This window comes from Dama dama, chromosome 3, assembly GCF_033118175.1.
Source record: "Dama dama isolate Ldn47 chromosome 3, ASM3311817v1, whole genome shotgun sequence".
In the NCBI taxonomy this organism is placed as follows: Eukaryota; Metazoa; Chordata; class Mammalia; order Artiodactyla; family Cervidae; genus Dama; species Dama dama.
Genome location: NC_083683.1, coordinates 44,258,401 through 44,275,457, shown reverse-complemented (window position 1 = coordinate 44,275,457; position 17,057 = coordinate 44,258,401).

The window sequence follows — 17,057 nt, the reverse complement described above, 5'->3', positions numbered from 1 at the left end:
CCCTTGGAGGAAGCCATGGCAACCCACTCCAGTATTCTTGCCTGAAAAATCCCATGGACAGAGGAGCCTGGCAGGCTACTCTCTAGGGGGTCACAAAGAGTTGAACATGATTTATTTTTTTAAAATTTATTCAAGTATAGTTGAGTTTCAGTGCTGGGTTAATTTTTGCCATGAAAATGAAAGTGAAAGTCGCTCAGTCGTGTCCACCTCTTTGGAACCCCATGGACTATAGAGTCCATGGAATTCTCCAGGCCAGAATATTGGAGTGGGTAGCCTTTCCCTTCTCCAGGGGATCTTCCCAACCCAGGAATGAAACCGGGGTTTCCTTCATTGCAGGCAGATTCTTTACCAACTGAGCTATCAGGGAAGCCCATGTATGGAAGCCCATACATGAAAAAGAATGTATATATAACTGATTTCTGCTATACAGGAAAGGAATTCAGTTATACATATATATATACATTATTTTTCATATTCTTTTCCATTATGATTTATCACAGAATATTGAATACTGTTTCCTGTGCTATATGGTAGGACCTTGTTGTTTATCCATTCTATATATAATAGCATCTGGAAGGAGAGGCTTAGTAATAGCATCTGCTAATCTCAAACTCCCAATCCGTCCCTCCCCATCTCCTTTTCCTGGCAACCGTAAGTCTGTTCTGCGTGTCTGCGAGTCTGTTTCATAGATAAGTTCACTTGTGTCATAATTTAGATTCCACATATAAGTGATTTCATGTAGTATTTGTCTTTCTCTTTCTGATTTACTTCACTTAGTGTGATAATTCCTAGGTCCATCCATGTTGCTGCAAATGGCAATACTTCATTTTTACGGCTGAATAGTATTCCATTATGTATGCATCACATCTTTATCCACTCATCTGTTGATGGACATTAAGGCTGTTTTCACATCTCGGCTATTGTGAATAGTGCTGGGCTATGAACATAGGAGCTCATGTATCTTTTTGAATTATACTTTTGCCTGGATATATTCCTAGAAGTGATGGATTATATGGAAACTCTATTCTTAGCTTTTTAAGGAACCTCCATACTGCCCTTCATAATGGCTGAACCAATTTACATTCCCACCAACTGTGTAGGAAGGTTCCCTTCTCTCCACAGCCTTTCCAGCATTTGTTATTTGTAGACTTGGAAAAAATTTTTTAATTTTTAATCGAAAGATAATTTCTCTGTTTGTAGACTTCTTCACGATGGCCATTCTGACTGGTGTGAGGTGGTCCCTCCTTGTAGCTCTAATTTGAGTTTCTCTAATAATTAGTGATGTTGAGCATCTTTCCATGTGTCTGTTATACCTCGGTAGGTCTTCTTTGGAGAAATGTCTGTTTACATCTTCTGCCCATTTTTCAAATGGGTTGTTTGCTTTTTTGCTATTGAGTTATATGAGATGTTTGTATACTTCTGGAAATTAACCCCTGTTGGTTGTATCATTTGCAAATATTTCCCCCCATTCTGTAGGTTGTCTTTTTGTTTTGTTTATGGTTTCCTCTGAGCGACTTCAATTTCACTTTTCACTTTCATGCATTGGAGAAGGAAATGGCAACCCACTCCAGTGTTTTTGCCTGGAGAATCCCAGGGACGGGGGAGCCTGGTGGGCTGCCATCTATGGGGTCACACAGAGTCGGACACGACTGAAGTGACTTAGCAGCAGCAGCAGCTGCTGTGTAAAAGCTTGTAAGTTTGCATATGTTTTTTATCTGTATCTCCCCACCCAGTGTATCTCCTTGGAATGTAGGGGTTTTTTGAGCTTTTCCTCCACCTCTGTGACTCCTAGGAGACTGTCTGCCACATAGTAGGCCCTGGACAGATTTTTGTGCGAATGTGAATAAATCTACCACTTGCCTTCCCTTCGGAGGCAGCAGTCCAGCAGAAGCCACTTCTGTCCAGTAGAGGGCACCACTACATAGCATTTTGGGTCTCTAGGAGATGGTGCTAGGAATGGAGATATTTATAAAGTATGAAAGTCTCTCTCCTCCCACTCTGTGGGCCGCTCAGTCGGGCTGGAACCGGAAGCAGGAGGGCCCCCTGTGCTAATCTACCCTGGCAGCGGGGAGCTGGCATGCACTGGCCGCTTCATCCGGCGGGCTCCGGTGGCCGAGGTCGGAATACCCTGACTTGACCGCTGTCCTCGACACACCCCTTAGCAGCTGAGGCTTCGGAACAGATCACACCCTGTCCCAAGCTCTGCAAAATGAGGGCAATGACAGGAGTTGGGCGGCTGGCTCCTGGCTTTGCTGTGAAGCCCAGGCAGGAATGTGTGTGAAATGTTTTCTGAATGTAAACACCAGGGGAATATAATTTACACACGCCTTTATTGGTAGTGGCAGCAAATTAGCGACAAAAGAGAGATTAGAGGGCACTTGCGAGGCTAAGTGAAGGTGGGTTTATGAAGGGGATTAAAATAGTGAAGGAGAAAGAAGTTAAAAATAACAACTACCTTTCACCAAGAGCTTATTAGGAGCCAAGGCTGAGGAAAGTGATCTCCAAACATTGTCTAATTATAGCCAACACTTAGATGGGGCTACCCTGTGCCAGGCACTAAATGCTTCATGCATAGAAACTCCTGAGATCCTTACACTTCGGGGAGCTGGGTCATGTCACACTCTACAAGAGGACAGGCAGGCATGGAGAGCTTAAGTAAACTGCCCAAGGTCACAGAGACAATGTAGGATTCTAACCTGAACAATCTGCCTCCTGGCAGAATGGGTTCTTAAGTCCTCATGGTCACAACCACACGGAAAAGGAGATAAGATCGTTGCATTGCCCCTACAGGAAGCTGAAGCTCAGAAAGCTGACAAAACCTGCCCAAAGTCATGATGTGTATTTGAACCCTGCTTAACCTCCAAGGGCTATTTCCCAGTCCCCACTGGAGTCAGGGAAGGGGCTTCAGGGGTGGGTATAGACTTCTGTTAGAGGGGCCAACAGCAGACACACCTGGCTCTTGCTCTGAGCATCAGGGACGGTGAGAGAACAGAGGTCGTGCAGGGCAGAGAGCTGGAGGAGAGGCTTCTCGGTGGCCTCAAGTCCATGGGAGGAAGGAGGCTGGGTCATTTTCTGGGCCAGGTTGGGAGGGAGGAAGTGAAGTGTGCTGGGAACCATCAGGCTGTCCACAGCGATTCCACCCAGGCCTGTGAGCCTCGCCACACACATCCACATGGGGAACAGGGGCTCTGAGGGGCTGGCCAGGCTGTGGGAGGAGGGAGCGGCCCCACCCCTTGCCACAAGTGCCCCCGGCCCAGCCCCTTGCTTCCAGCCTGTTACATAAGCTGCTGCGTACCCAGGGGCTGGAAATAGCCATGGCAGGGCCCGGGCTGGGCTGGGGGCATGATGAATGGTCTTCAGGAACATCAGCTGGCCTCTCCTGAAGTGACCCGAGGGACTGCCGGTGGCTCAGGTTACCCAGTCCTCCCTAGAGGAGGCCCTGTCTGTCCTCCGTGACTCAGTATCTGGACATTTATGGTGCGTCTGAGGGATCGTCCCACTCTCAGGCCTGAGTGGCTGAGGCAGCTCACAGCTACACCGCGCCCACTGGGGCCTCCCTGGTTGCTGGGGGCCAGAGCCTCGCCCAGAGAAAGTGTTTGGGGATCTCTGTCGCCAACTCCAAGGAGGGCTGGGATCTCTGCCCCTCTCGGTCCTCCGCTCAGGGTCCCAAGAGGAGAGCAAAAGGAGTCAGAGAAACTGAAGGTGGCAAAGAGGATGCTGTGGCTGCAGGCTCCATTATTCCAGGGCTGTGCTTCATTCCCATCCCCACACCTCTATGTCACAGCTCACTCTGTCAACACACTCATGGCCCCTGGGCCCAAGATGTCCACACACTCTGGTGCCCGCGAGAAAGGACAGAGTCACACGCCCCCTCCAGAGACAAGGCACATACGCTCTTACTCCCCAGAGCACCTTGGATAGAATTTTGAAAATCCCCCAGGGTGTTCTCCCAGGGTAGGGTGATCATGGGGTTAGACTTATTCGTGTGGCTATTCCAATTCTGTGCCTTTAAGACAGCTACTCCTTTAAAAACAAAATCCTCTCCCTAAAAATAGGAAAATGCTTTAAATTACCTAACAGTTAAATCGCCTAATTATTCTCCCCCACCAAATCCTTCAGTGGAATGGGCACTCTTAGGGAATTAGGACTTCTTTATTCCATGACCTCAGAACTCCCTGACAGAGAGTGAAAAGTGAAAGCCTTAGTGCGACCCCATGAACTGTAGCCCACCAGGCTCCTCTCTCTATGGAATTCTCCAGGCAAGAATACTGGAGTGGGTAGCCAGCCATTCTCTTCTCCAGGGGATCTTCCCAACACAGGGATTGAACCCCGGTCTCCTGCATTACAGGCAGATTCTTTACCTTCTGAGCCACCAGAGAAGCCCTTCTGACGATAAGAACCCTCTAGCTGAAGAAGGGTGGGCAATTTTACAAAGGAGCAATGGAGGGCTGGTGAGTTGCTTTACCTTCTTGATGACAGATTCCCCGCTCAATGATCAGATACACACACACACACACACACACACACATACACAGCTGCTCTTCTTGGTGCTCAGGCGTGGGGGCAGGACCCCCTCCCCAAACTCCTATGGTAGCACTCTATAGAAGGGCCTGCTGTACCGAGGCACTGCTTCTACCTCTGCTCCCCTCCTGTGTGCCTGGATTTCTGAGCTCATGGCAGAGGAATATGGGAGACAGGCCCAAAGATCACCAGAGAGTCAAGGGACACCTACCCCACTGCCAGGTAAACCTGTATAGGGAAGGCTTGGCCTCCACTGTTCTCCTGCTGGCCTCCCTGGATCTCCAGGCCCTCCCCTGGGAGTTGTCACTGGTAACCAGAGCTGGATCATCTGGTGAGAGCTGGAGGAGCAGCGTCGCTTGGCAACCCGGAGAGCACACAAGATCCAGCTAATCTGGGCTGCTCTGGCAGGCCCCTCTGTCTCCAGGGCAGCTGCCTGCTGCCTAGCAGCAGACCCTGTTCCCCTCCCCTGCAGGGGAAGATGCTTTAAAACTTCTACCTATTTCCACTTCAGCAAACCCCAAGTTCTAGGCCAAGGTCTGGGCAGGGAAGACCCTTTCTCTCCCTACCCTCCCTCCCTCCCATCCAACTTCTCATTCTGGAACCCCCATCTTCCTTCACAGCACAGTGAAAAATCTGCAGACCTCTCTGGAGATCCTAGCTCTGTTGCCAGCCATGAAGTGCAGAGCAAATCACTTCACCTCTCTGAACTTTCAGATTCTAAACCAGGAGGCCACAACCAGTGGTTCATTGCAGAGACTTTAGGCCACACCAGGCTGGATACAAAGCATGCTCTGTGATTTCTCAGCTGTGTGCTGCTAGGCATGTTATTTAGCTTCTTGGAGCCTCAGTTCCCTCGATACTAAACAGTGCCCACCTAAGAGGGCTGCTGAACGGCAGGAAGACACAAAACAAGGAAAGTGGTTGGCACAGTGTCTGGCACGTGGCCCTCCACAACGCTTTTCCCCACCTCCGAGCTTTACCACCTACTGTTTCCTCTCCCTGGAACACTTGGCCCTTCCCCTGACTCTCCACCTCATAAATACTCCTCGGCTGAAAACTTAACTTCCTGAGGAAGGAGAAAAATCACTTTCCTTATCCACCACCCCACTTCTAAATTGCAGCTCTTCATTAAATGTGTCATTGACATCCTGCAACTCGTTTTCTCTTTAGGGCACTTATTACTTATTTGCAAGATGCTTTAATGGCAGCCTGGGTTGTAAGAAGGCGCAGAGCCAGGGACTGTGTCTGTTTTGTTCTTCGCGTTGTGTCCCCGGCGGGAGAACTGTCCCCAATGTCCTCCAAAGTACGGTTCAGCTTTCTGTATATCTCTGTATTTATTTCTTCCTCCCCTCTTTCCAGCTTGACCTAACTAGTGTTTGCATCAACTCTTAGGTTCACTGATCTCCAAGAAGCACGGACTAGCTGGAAAGATAGCTCAAGAATTATGGGCGTTTATCCTTAATTACCCTCTAGTCCCGACAGGGTTGGCCGGACCATATTTGAGATGGAAAGTCCCCAACCAGCTCCGCTACGGATTTCGGATTTCGGGGCCACTCTTTTTTCTCGGCCCGGAGGCACCCCTCCCCTCGCCGCCCCGCGCCATCCTGGCAAAGAAGTCTATTTGCATACACCAGACCCAAAGGCAGTGAACACCCAATGGCTGATTTGCATGCCCTCGTGTTATTGGTTGGAAGGGCGGCACGGTAGCCAATGATTTGCAGCGGTGTTTACCCAGCGGCGGGTCGGTGCCGCCGGGTGATGTAATGGAATCCTGGCTGGACCGGGCGCGGACTCCCTCCGGTCTGCTTGGTGACGTAGCGGCTTCCCCGGGCCCCACCCGACCCAACCCGGCCTGGCGCGGGGCTTTACGACCGCCCCCGGGAACACGGCGTGGGGCACAGCCGAGGCCGTAGCGCTGCAGCGGGGCCTGGCCCTATTCCTTCCGGCCCGGCGTTCCGGTCCCGGCCCGGCGTTCCGGGTCCCGGCCCCTCTGGGAGGGCCTGCTGGGCCAGATCTATCTCTGGCAACATGGAGAGAAATCTGGAAGCAGACAGTAGAAGATTACCAAACTCGACTCCTCTGGGAATAGATTACCGGTCTCTCACTTCGTAAATCATCACGCAGTTCTGTAACGTTTTGCATTTGTTTGCAGCGAGCTTGTTTGATTTTGTAATTTAAAAAATAAGTTACAGAGGATTTCTGTTTGTTTTTAATAAAGAGCCTGGCTTGGATTTAGGGGAAATCTTGGTATTAATTCCAGCTCTGTCACTTCCAGCCTGGTGACTTTCGCCACTGTTTCCTGTTGGCCCTGACGGCCTTCCATGGCAACTAGGGAAGAGCAAATGTGGAGACACTTTTAAAAGCACCCAGCAGGGCCCCTCCTCCTCCTTATGTCATTCAGAGCATGTACTCCCATCTAGGTCACCCGTGGAAAGCCATGATCCCTGGGACAGCCCCTGAAAGGCCTGGTCTTTGTGCCCCCATTTTTTGCCCTTTAGTTGCTCCTAAACCTAGGGAAGGGGTGGGGGGACCCCAGCCTGGTATTTCTCCATCCTCAGAGTGAGGAAGGGAACCACGAAGGGACTCCCCTCCTCATTGAGGGCTGGGACCTGGACAGGGGAGCCCCTTCAGGGCCCAAATGGTCTGGGGCACCCCCTGGGCATCCTTTTACCCCCACCCCCAGTGGGTCAGGGTGGAGGTTAGGTGGAATGGTGTCTCCCTGACTGGGCGGAGTTGGGTTACCCGGTTCTGCTACTTTGAGATGGAAGGGCGTATGGGGAACACCACTAAGGGTTTGACTGATCCTCCTGGTCCTGGGGGTTTGTGCCCCCAGGATCTCGACCCTATCCCCACCCCATACCTGTGAACTCTGAGGTCAATCTCTGTCCTCCGTGGAATGCTCTTCCTTCTCTCTGCCTTACCTGGCCCTGTCTGTCCCTTCACGCTGTGCCCATGTTCCCTTCTTGCAGGGAGGTGTCTTGTGTGCTGCCTCCCCAGCTTTCTGTGGCAAGAGCTTGTCCTTCTCCCTTAGGAATTTTCCAGAATGTGGGACAGCACTGGATGGGGTGTCTGTTTTCCCCTCTGGTCCCATCTCCTGAGCCGGGCAAGGAGTCGCCCTTCTCTCCTTCAGTTTTCCCGTCTGCAGCGTGTGCTCTGTGGTAGTTCCTGAAATTTATGTAGAAAGAGGAGAAGCTAAGTTACAAAGAAAAGGAACAAGATGGTGCATACGAATTAGAGCACTGGTCTGGGAGATGGAACGTGGGGGCTGTCGCCCTGGCTTGGCCACTGACTGACTGGGTCAAGGAGACAAGAGGATTGAAATTTACTGGACATCTGTCATGACATCATGAGGTGACATCATCCTCATCTTTGCAGCTCAAGCCTCCAGATAAACATACCATCTGGGCAAAGCCAGGGTGAGTACTTTGGATGTGCAGCTTGAAGATGAAGTCCCCAGCCCTGCCTTAACCCAAGTCCTCTTGTGTGGAAATGGCAGGTTTGTTACTGAGTCCCAGACTTCTTGCTGCACTCTTCTATCTGTATTATCAAAGATGCACTCTTCATGACAACTCTGTGAGATCGGTATGTTGTCATCCTTGTGTTTCCAATGAAGAAACTGAAGGCCAGAGAAGGTAAGTAATTGCCCAGAAGTTACATAGTTGGTAATAGTGGGGACCAGGGTCAGTCTCAGGCCTCTCGAACCTATGTTCCTTCGGCCACCTCAGTCAGCCACCACAAGCCACATGGGCGTGTGTGTTTTAGCATTACATATTTTAATATATTTTTATTTCATTATAAAACAGGAGAGTATATAATAAAGCCAAGTTGTGCTAAAGTATTTATAGAAGGGAGAGACCTCTGTGGGCTGGAATTCTTCATGGAAAAAGTGGTAACTCAGACTTTTAAAAAATTTTATTCTTCCTGTCCAAATAAATGTATTTCTCCTACACAGGCAAATATTTTTAAAATGTATTTCAAAAGTTAGAATTCTGGAAAAAGAAAAAGAGGAGGTGGGGGTAGTGGCTTCTTTAAAAAGCCCATTTGGAAGGAACTCCTAGGGTAGGAAGGAGAGGAGGGTGGAAGGGGAAAGGAAAAAACCAAACTGATAGCCACCCCACCCCCACCTTGCCATTTTTGAAGAATTGGTTTCTTTATCTCCATCTTGGCCTAATATTTGAATATGGGAAAGAAATATAGAGGTTCTGAGAAAGTGATTTTGAGACAAACCAGAGATTCTTGGGATCATTTTCAAAAGGAGAGAAAGAGACTTGTGAGTTGCAGCAGGAGTTTAGGACAGGTCCAGGAAAGGATTTCTGGGGGTGGGCAGGAGGTGGGGAGAGGAATGTGGCCCCGGAATTAGGGTTGGGGGGGGGGGCGCGTGGGGCCTCTTCTGGAGAGTTTTGAATGCAGAAAAGATTCTTTGCTGCGTGGGGCCCGCCTGGATGCTGGGTTGACTAGCATGCTGATAATTTAAGGCGGCTCCAAACATGAGTAGGGGCTGGTGGCTTTGACCACACAGCACAGGACTGGTTCTGTCTGATGAGTGTCTCCCAGGGCCTGGTCTGCCTAGCAGCACTGGAGCAGACACCATAACCCCAGCCCCACCGCATCGGCCTTGGCCTGTCTCCCTGAACCAGCCCCTCCGAAGTGGGCTGCTGTTGGGAGACAAGGATTGATTTGCTCAAGAAAAGTATAGTTCTCCCATTTCCAAAGAGTATACCAGTCACATGGGAAAGAGAAAGCCTCCAAGACTCTCATCCCCAGGAAGGTTCTTACTGGGCAGAAGAGAGTGGGCCACTCAGGGCCTCCTGGCCACTGCAGGGGCCTCCGCATAGGTATCTCTTACACTAAGCACCTCTTGCACTAAGCAATTCTGTGGAACGGGAAAGTCAGGTTCCTAGAAGAAAGCAAGGAGAAATTAACTATGAGAACCTGCTGTGTGCAAGGCAGTTCCACAGTTGTTCAGTCCTCCTGACTCCTGACACCGATAAAAGGCTGATAATAGTATCATCATTTTATAGGTAAAGAAACAGGCTGAGAGGTGAAGTGACTTGCCCTAGGTCACACAGCAGTATGGGAGGAGCTGCCTCGGGAAATGCTTCTCTCCAAGAGAAATTTCACCTTTCCAGCAAGTCCTCTTTCTCTAAGACGGCTTCTTGTGTGAATGCTGGACACCCTGCTGGCCGGGCCCCTTGCCCTTATGGTGGCCTGTAGGCCAAGCAAGGCTGGTGGGGGTGTCCGGGGTTCAGAGGGCCGGGGTCCTGTCCTGTCGAAGCAGTCTAATTGCTGTGTGACTTTGGACCGCTGCCGAGCCTCTCTGGGCCTCATTTTTTCCACCTCTTCCCCGGGGAAGCCCCAGGTAAATTTACTTAGAAGTCAGCTCTAGGTTTGCAGCCTCGGTCGGAAGGTGTTAGCAAGGCCACAGACGCTTCACCTGAAAAACAGCTCCCCCACCCCGGCCACAGCCGGGCGGATTATGTAACGGGGTGTGCAGCGAGGGTTGGGGAGGGGGGCCCGCGGGGCGGGGCGCTCGCGGCTATTCCGGGCGCCGCTATTTTTAGCCCCATTGATGAGGCTGCGTCGGCCGCGCCGCCGGGATTCCGGAGACGTCAATGGGCGCGCGTCACGGTCCCCGCCTGCCCGCCAGCCGGGGGAGGCGCGCCCCGGGCTGGGACGGCGGCGCGGGCGGCCGCGGGCTGCGGGGGCGGGGGGCGCGGCTGCGGCCGGAACTGCGGGGCGGGGGGCTGCCCGAGGGCTGGGGGCACGGGGCCGCGGCGGCGCGGCGGCAGGAGCGCTAGGCGGCGGCGGCACCGTGGGGGCCCGCGCGCCTTGCCCGCGACCCCCTGCCGCCCGGGCCATGGGCGCCCCCGCGCTGCTGAGCCGCTCCCCGCTGGTGGGGACGCGACCCCGGAAGGCGGGGGCGGAGAGGCCAGCCGGGCGAGCCGGGCCAGGTGAGGGGGCCGGGGAGGGGGCAAGGGGGTCCCGGGGGTCCCGGGAGAGGCTCGGGAAGAGATGGGTCTGCATGGGTGCGCGTCGCGGGGCCGGGGCCGCGCCAAGTCCCGCTTGGAGACCAGGGTGGTGGGGGTGATGGGGGTCAGGGACTGGATTCCCGGAGGAACCAGCTAGCTCCGAGTCAGCCCCCAAGTGAGGCGCCAGCGCTTTCTCACACCAACCCGCCAAGGGTGGGGTTTGGCCCGCGAGGGGTGCGGGAGGTGGCCAGGCCGGAGAAATTCCTTCCATTTACCCGTTGGCTGCAGGGAACGGGTTCCAGGAGTTCAGTCCGCGAGCTCGGCTGCCAGGACGCCGAGCCGGGAGGGACCCGAGTTGCCCACTGCAACCCCTTCGTGGGCCGCAGCAGAGAAACTGAGTCTGCAGAGGGTCTCGTGGAGTCAGGGGCGGACCTGGGATTAGAAATGCTGCAGAAGTGGCATTTATGGTGGTTTCCGGTGGAGTATTCATTTGGGTTGGGGGGTGTGCTGGGAAAAGGAAGGCTGGGAAGGAAGAGGTAGGTGGGTTCACAACAGTTATGCCCAAAGGGTGCTGGTGGCGTAGGGGGTTGATAAGAGCCTGGTGGGAGGTTTCAGTGGTGGCTTCAGACATGGTCCTAGACCCTCTTGCTCCAAGTGACTTGGTTGAAGACTTGAAAGGGAAGCCAGCCAACTCTTTGTATTGACTGAGAGCTGAGTGGAACAATGACAAGTGTATAGTACAATAAAGCCAAGATTCCAAGCGATGGCAGACAGGGGGAAGGATGGGCCAAGCCCAGCAGGATGAATGTGACTGATTGTTAATTTTGAGGCCTGTGCTGGAGTTTAAAAAATTAGCTGAGAAGTTCAGTGTAGCAACCCAGGCCCCAGAGCTTCCCACTTGCTCTCTGGTGTTGGCTATCAAACTGCTCTGTGCCCACCAAACAGGTCCCAGGAGGGAAAGGGGGATGCCCAGGTTCTAATCCTGGCTTTGCCACTTAACTAGCTGTGTGACCTTGGGCAGGTTGCTTAACATTTCTGTGCCTTCGTTTCCTCCTTGTTAAAATGTTCATAATAATAATCGCTTCCTCATAGTGTTGTGAGGTTAAAAGAGTACATGGGTGTAAAGTGCTTAGTGATGTGTTTAGCACATCAGAAAAAAGTGAAAGTGAAAGCGACTAATCCTCAGTGCCTCCGACTCTTTGCAATCCCGTGGACTGTAGCCCACCAGACTTCTTTGTCCATGGAACTCTAAAGGCAAGAATACTGGAGTGGGTTGCCATTCCCTTCTCCAGGGGATCTTCCTGACCCTGGGATTAACCGGGGTCTTCTGCATTGCAGGCAGATTCTTTACTGTCTGAGCCACAGGGAAGTTTCTTGGTGTTCAACAAATACGAGCTGCTCTTGTTATTGTTGTTAAGAGTAATATGCCCACTTCTGGGTTGGGACATTAGCCAATGCAGAGTTTATGCTATCAGGAAGCCACCAGGGCTGCAAAGGGTCTGTCATTCATATCCTGTTGCAAGGAGTTTAGATAAGAAAAGTCTCAAATATGCCATAGGAGGGAGGAGGGGTTATCAGATGGGCACAGCTATTCAGGACTGGGGTCTGGACTCAATTGTGACTCAACATAAGGAAGACCCCTCAGACTTTGGGTATGCCCCCAGATAGAAGGGACACCTCCTTCACTGCAGTGTCAACTCTCCTCCCAGCCCAGTTCTGTTGCATGTGTGAGTCCCCCTCTCCCACATTCCACCAGTACTTACTGAGCACTGTTAGTGCTGAGCTCAGGTTTAGACACTGAACTCTGCAGTCTTTGCGACACACGTGTAAACAAATGAATGGCATTAGTCCTATGGAGATAATAAAAATAGATTAACGCTGCAGGGTGGGAGTGCAGGTGAAATGGGATCACCAGCCAGATTGATGGGAAGGAACTGGCCATACAGACATCACAGACAGTGACTTTCCTGGCAGAGAAAACAGCCAGTGCAGAGGCTCTGAGTCGGGAAAGAGAGCCGGTGGGGCTGGAGCACAGGGAGGAGGGGGAGCTGGAGCTGGGGACTGAAGTCTGGGCTGATGGTCCCGTTTCTCTTGGGAGGGAGTCACTTTCTCCTTCTCTAAGCCCACTCAGCCCTCCGTTTGTCCCCTGCGCAGTGCTGATTGTAACTGACCTTGATTCATTCCCCCATTGTAATCTCCTGGGGCCCACAGATCTTGGTTTACTCCTTGGATCTCCCAGTGTTCATGGTTCACTGTCTGGTTCACAGTAGGCCCTCAGTAAATGCTTGTGGAGGGACTGTTGATGTGGGACCAGAGATGGGATCAGATACCTGCTCTAAGATGTTTTGAATCACTTTCGGGGCACCAACTGGATCCCTGACTCTAGCTCCTGTTCTCAGGTACAAGTGGGGAAGACCTGGGCACTCAGGTTGGGCTTGACTGTGATAGAAGGTGTTTGGCCTCCCTTACTCCTCAGCTGTGGGCTGGAAGGGAGAAAAGGGAGCCTGGGGGCTAGGGCCTGACCACAAACCGTTTCTGGGGGATGGGAAGATGACAGTGTCACTCTGGGAGGCAGGTGTTGGCTGTGGTCTGGGCCAGGTTTGCAGCCTGCTTTTGCTTTCTATTTTGCTTTTGCCCTTACAATTGATTATACAGTGGAAGTGAGAAATAGACTCAAGGGATTAGATCTGATAGACAGAGTGCCTGATGAACTATGGATGGAGATTCATGACATTGTACAGGAGACAGGAATCAAGACCATCCCCAAGGAAAAGAAGTGCAAAAAGGCAAAATGGCTGTCTGAGGAGGCCTTACAAATAGCTGTGAAAAGAAGAGAAGCGAAAAGCAAAGGAGAAAAGGAAAGATATGTCCATTTGAATGCATTGTTCCAAAGAATAGCAAGGAGAGATAAGAAAGCCTTCCTCTGTGATCAGTACAGAGAAATAGAGGAAAACAATAGAATGGGAAAGACTAGAGATCTCATCAAGAAAATTAGAGATGCCAAGGGAATATTTCATGCAAAGACGGGCTCAATAAAGGACAGAAATGGTATGGACCTAACAGAAGCAGAAGATATTAAGAAGAAGTGGCAAGAATATTCAGAAGAACTATGCAAAAAAGATCTTCACAACCCAGATAACCATGATGGTGTGCTCACTCACCTAGAGCCAGACATCCTGGAATGTGAAGTCAAGTGGGCCTTAGGAAGCATCAGTACGAACAAAGCTAGTGGAGGTGATGGAATTCCAGTTGAGTTATTTCAAATCCTAAAAGATAATGCTGTGAAAGTGCTGCATTCAATATGCCAGCAAGTTTGGAAAACTCTGCAGGTGGCCACAAGACTGGATAAAGTCAGTTTTCATTCCAGTCCCAAAGAAAGGCAATGCCAAAGAATGTTCAAACTACCACACAGTTGTACTCATCTCACACTCCAGCAAAGTAATGCTCAAAATTCTCCAAGCAAGGCTTCAATAGTATGTGAACTGTGAACTTCCAGATGTTCAAGCTGGTTTTGGAAAAGGCAGAGGAACCAGAGATCAAATTGCCAACATCCGTTGGATTATCGAAAAAGTGAGAGAGTTCCAGAAAAACATCTATTTCTGCTTTATTGACTATGCCAAAGCCTTTGACTGTGTGGATCACTGCAAACTGTGGAAAATTCTTAAAGAGATGGGAATATCAGACCACCTGACCTGCGTCTTGAGAAATCTGTATGCAGGTCAGGAAGCAACAGTTAGGACTGGACATGAACAACAGACTGGTTCCAAATCAGGAAAGGAGTAGGTCAAGGCTGTATATTGTCCCCTTGCTTATTTAACTTATATGCAGAGTACATCATGAGAAACGCTGGGCTGGATGAAGCACAAGCTGGAATCAATATTGCCGGGAGAAAAATCAGTAACCTCAGATATGCAGATGACACCACCCTTATGGCAGAAAGCGAAGAAGAACTTAAAGAGCCTCTTGATGAAAGTGAAAGTGGAGAGTGAAAAAGTTGGCTTAAAGCTCAACTTTCAGAAAACTAAGATCATGGCATCTGGTCCCATCACTTCATGGCAAATAGATGGGCAAACAGTGGAAACAGTGACAGACTATTTTTTGGGCTCCAAAATCACTGCAGATGGTGACTGCAGCCGTGAAATTAGAAGACAGTTAATCCTGGAAGAAAAGTTATGACCAACCTAGACAGCATATTAAAAAGCAGAGACATTACTTTGCCAACAAAGGTCCATCTAGTCAAGGCTATAGTTTTTCCAGTAGTCATGTATGGATGTGAGAGTTGGACTATAAAGAAAGCTGAGCACCAAAGAATTGATGCTTTTGAACTGTGGTGTTGGAGAAGACTCTTGAGAGTCCCTTGGACTGCAAGGAGCTCCAGCCAGTCCATCCCAAAGGAAATCAGTCCTGAATATTCATTGGAAGGACTGATGTTGAAGCTGAAACTCCAATACTTGGGCCACCTGATGGGAAGAACTGACTCATTGGAAAAGACCCTGATGTTGGGCAAGATTGAAGGCAGGAGGAGAAGGGGATGACAGAGGATGTGATGGTTGGATGGCATCACCGACTCAATGGACATGAGTTTGAGTAAACTCCAGGAGTTGGCGATGGACAGGGAGGCCTGGCGTGCTGTGGTTCATGGGGTCGCAAAGAGTTGGACATGACTGAACGACTGAACTGAACTAAACTTTGCCTTCTGTTTGGGGTTGGAAGCCCTCTGACTGATCCGAACTGCCTTCCCCTTCTTCATGCCCTGTTCCCCATCGTATGCCTAGGGTCATTGGAGATGCTGGTAGCTCTGTAAGAGGAGAGTCTGGGTACTTTGGGCCAGAGGAATGCCCCTTAGCCTATGGACTCTGGGACAGAAGTTAGGAGGGTGAAGGGGCCCATCACCTACCCTCTGGGACTTCCTCCTCATTCCCTCTATCACCCACCCTGGGAGCATCTACTTCTCTTTTCCTAGACTTCATCTCGGCCTGAAGGCAGCCTGATAACTAGGGAAGATCCCACCTTGACTGGTCCTGCCCTCACCTTGGGGCCCAGTCAGGAAAAGAGAGGGCTGGGTAAGGGGAGGAAAAGGGGAGGTAAGAAGTGGGGTCTGGGTTGCCCCGGCTGAAGGCTCAGGCACCAGTAGGATCAGGGGAGAGGTTGAAGAGTTTGGGGGGATGGCACACACATGTGGTGTTGGAAGTAGAGCTCAGGTGCACTGAAGGAGCTTGGAATAGGGAACAGGGTCTGGGGTTACATTTTATGTGTCCTCCTTCAGTTCCTCCTAATAACAATGGCACCTATGTGGATCCAGCCCTAAGTCCTTTGCATGCGAATTCATTTTAAACCTGCTGGTAACCTTACTGTTGTTAATTTTAGAGACGTCAATTACAGATAGTCATTTTCACTGATGAGGAACAGAGAAGTTATGTAACTTGCCCAGAGTGACACGTGATGGAGCCAGGATTTGAACCCAGGCAATAGGGATCCAGCATCCGTGCTCTTCACCAATCTTCCCCAAGCTGGATCTTCCTGTTTTATGACCAGAATCCCCTCACAGAAGAGTTCCTGAAAGTATCCATTGCTCAGATGAGAAGGCTGGGCCTCCTAGAGATGGGAGCATGGAGCCCTTGCCTTGTGGGGGCCTCTGAGGTTTTGGGGACCAAGTTGGAGCCCATTAAGGAGAGGGGGGTGTTCTGCTCTGTCCTAGCAGTGGCTCCCTTTTCTCTACCTCCAGCTGTCCTTTTGTGTACATCCAGGAGCTGAGAGCTGGGTTGAGGTACCACCTGCCACTGCACCCAAGAGTGGGGTTTAAGGTTCAGGGGCTGTGTCTCCAGGGCCTGTAAATGCTGCAGACACTCTCAGCAGCTCCTGGCCACACCCCACATTCCCAAGTGCTGTTTGCTTGGAGTGTGGGCCCCCAACCTCTGATGCCCAGCTCAGGGGGCACCTTGAGCTGGCCTGTCCACCCTCATGGCCTGGGTCCTGCCTCTGTTCCCATGTCTGTTTCTGGCTGTACTGTCTCCAGGGAATGGCCCTGCTGGCTGATTTCTCCTCTCTCACACGACTCCCTCTGTAGGCCTCCACCATGGACAGAGGCCAGCCCCAGCCCCTCCCTGGTGTGTCGGCTCCTTCTGCCTGGCCCCGAAGGCCCTAGGGATGGTCGAGTGTTGTTTAAGGTCCGTCGGTCCATCCAGAGGGGTAAGTGCCCTGCTGTTGCCCTTTGTATGCCCCTGGGGCCTCCTGAGCAGGTGGTTGGGGGGCCAAGGTGGGTGTGGGAGCTGCCTGAAGCGGATGTGGTTTGGGGGATGGAGGGGGAAGCCCTGCAGAGGTAGTAGGCGAGGCGCTGCTAGGCACGGGGAGATCTGATTTCTTTGCTAGTGGGGGTAGTGCGGGGGTGGGGAAGGGGGAAGCCTGACTTTCTTAGCAGGACAGGCTTGGGGGGGCCTCTGGGCCTGGGTGTCATGGGGTTGTGAGGAGTGACGGCTGCCAGGGCAGCATGGGCCTGGTTCCAGGAAGTTGATGGGGTGAGGCTAGGGGTACCAGAGTCCTGATTACATCTTTACCCGAGAGAGCTGG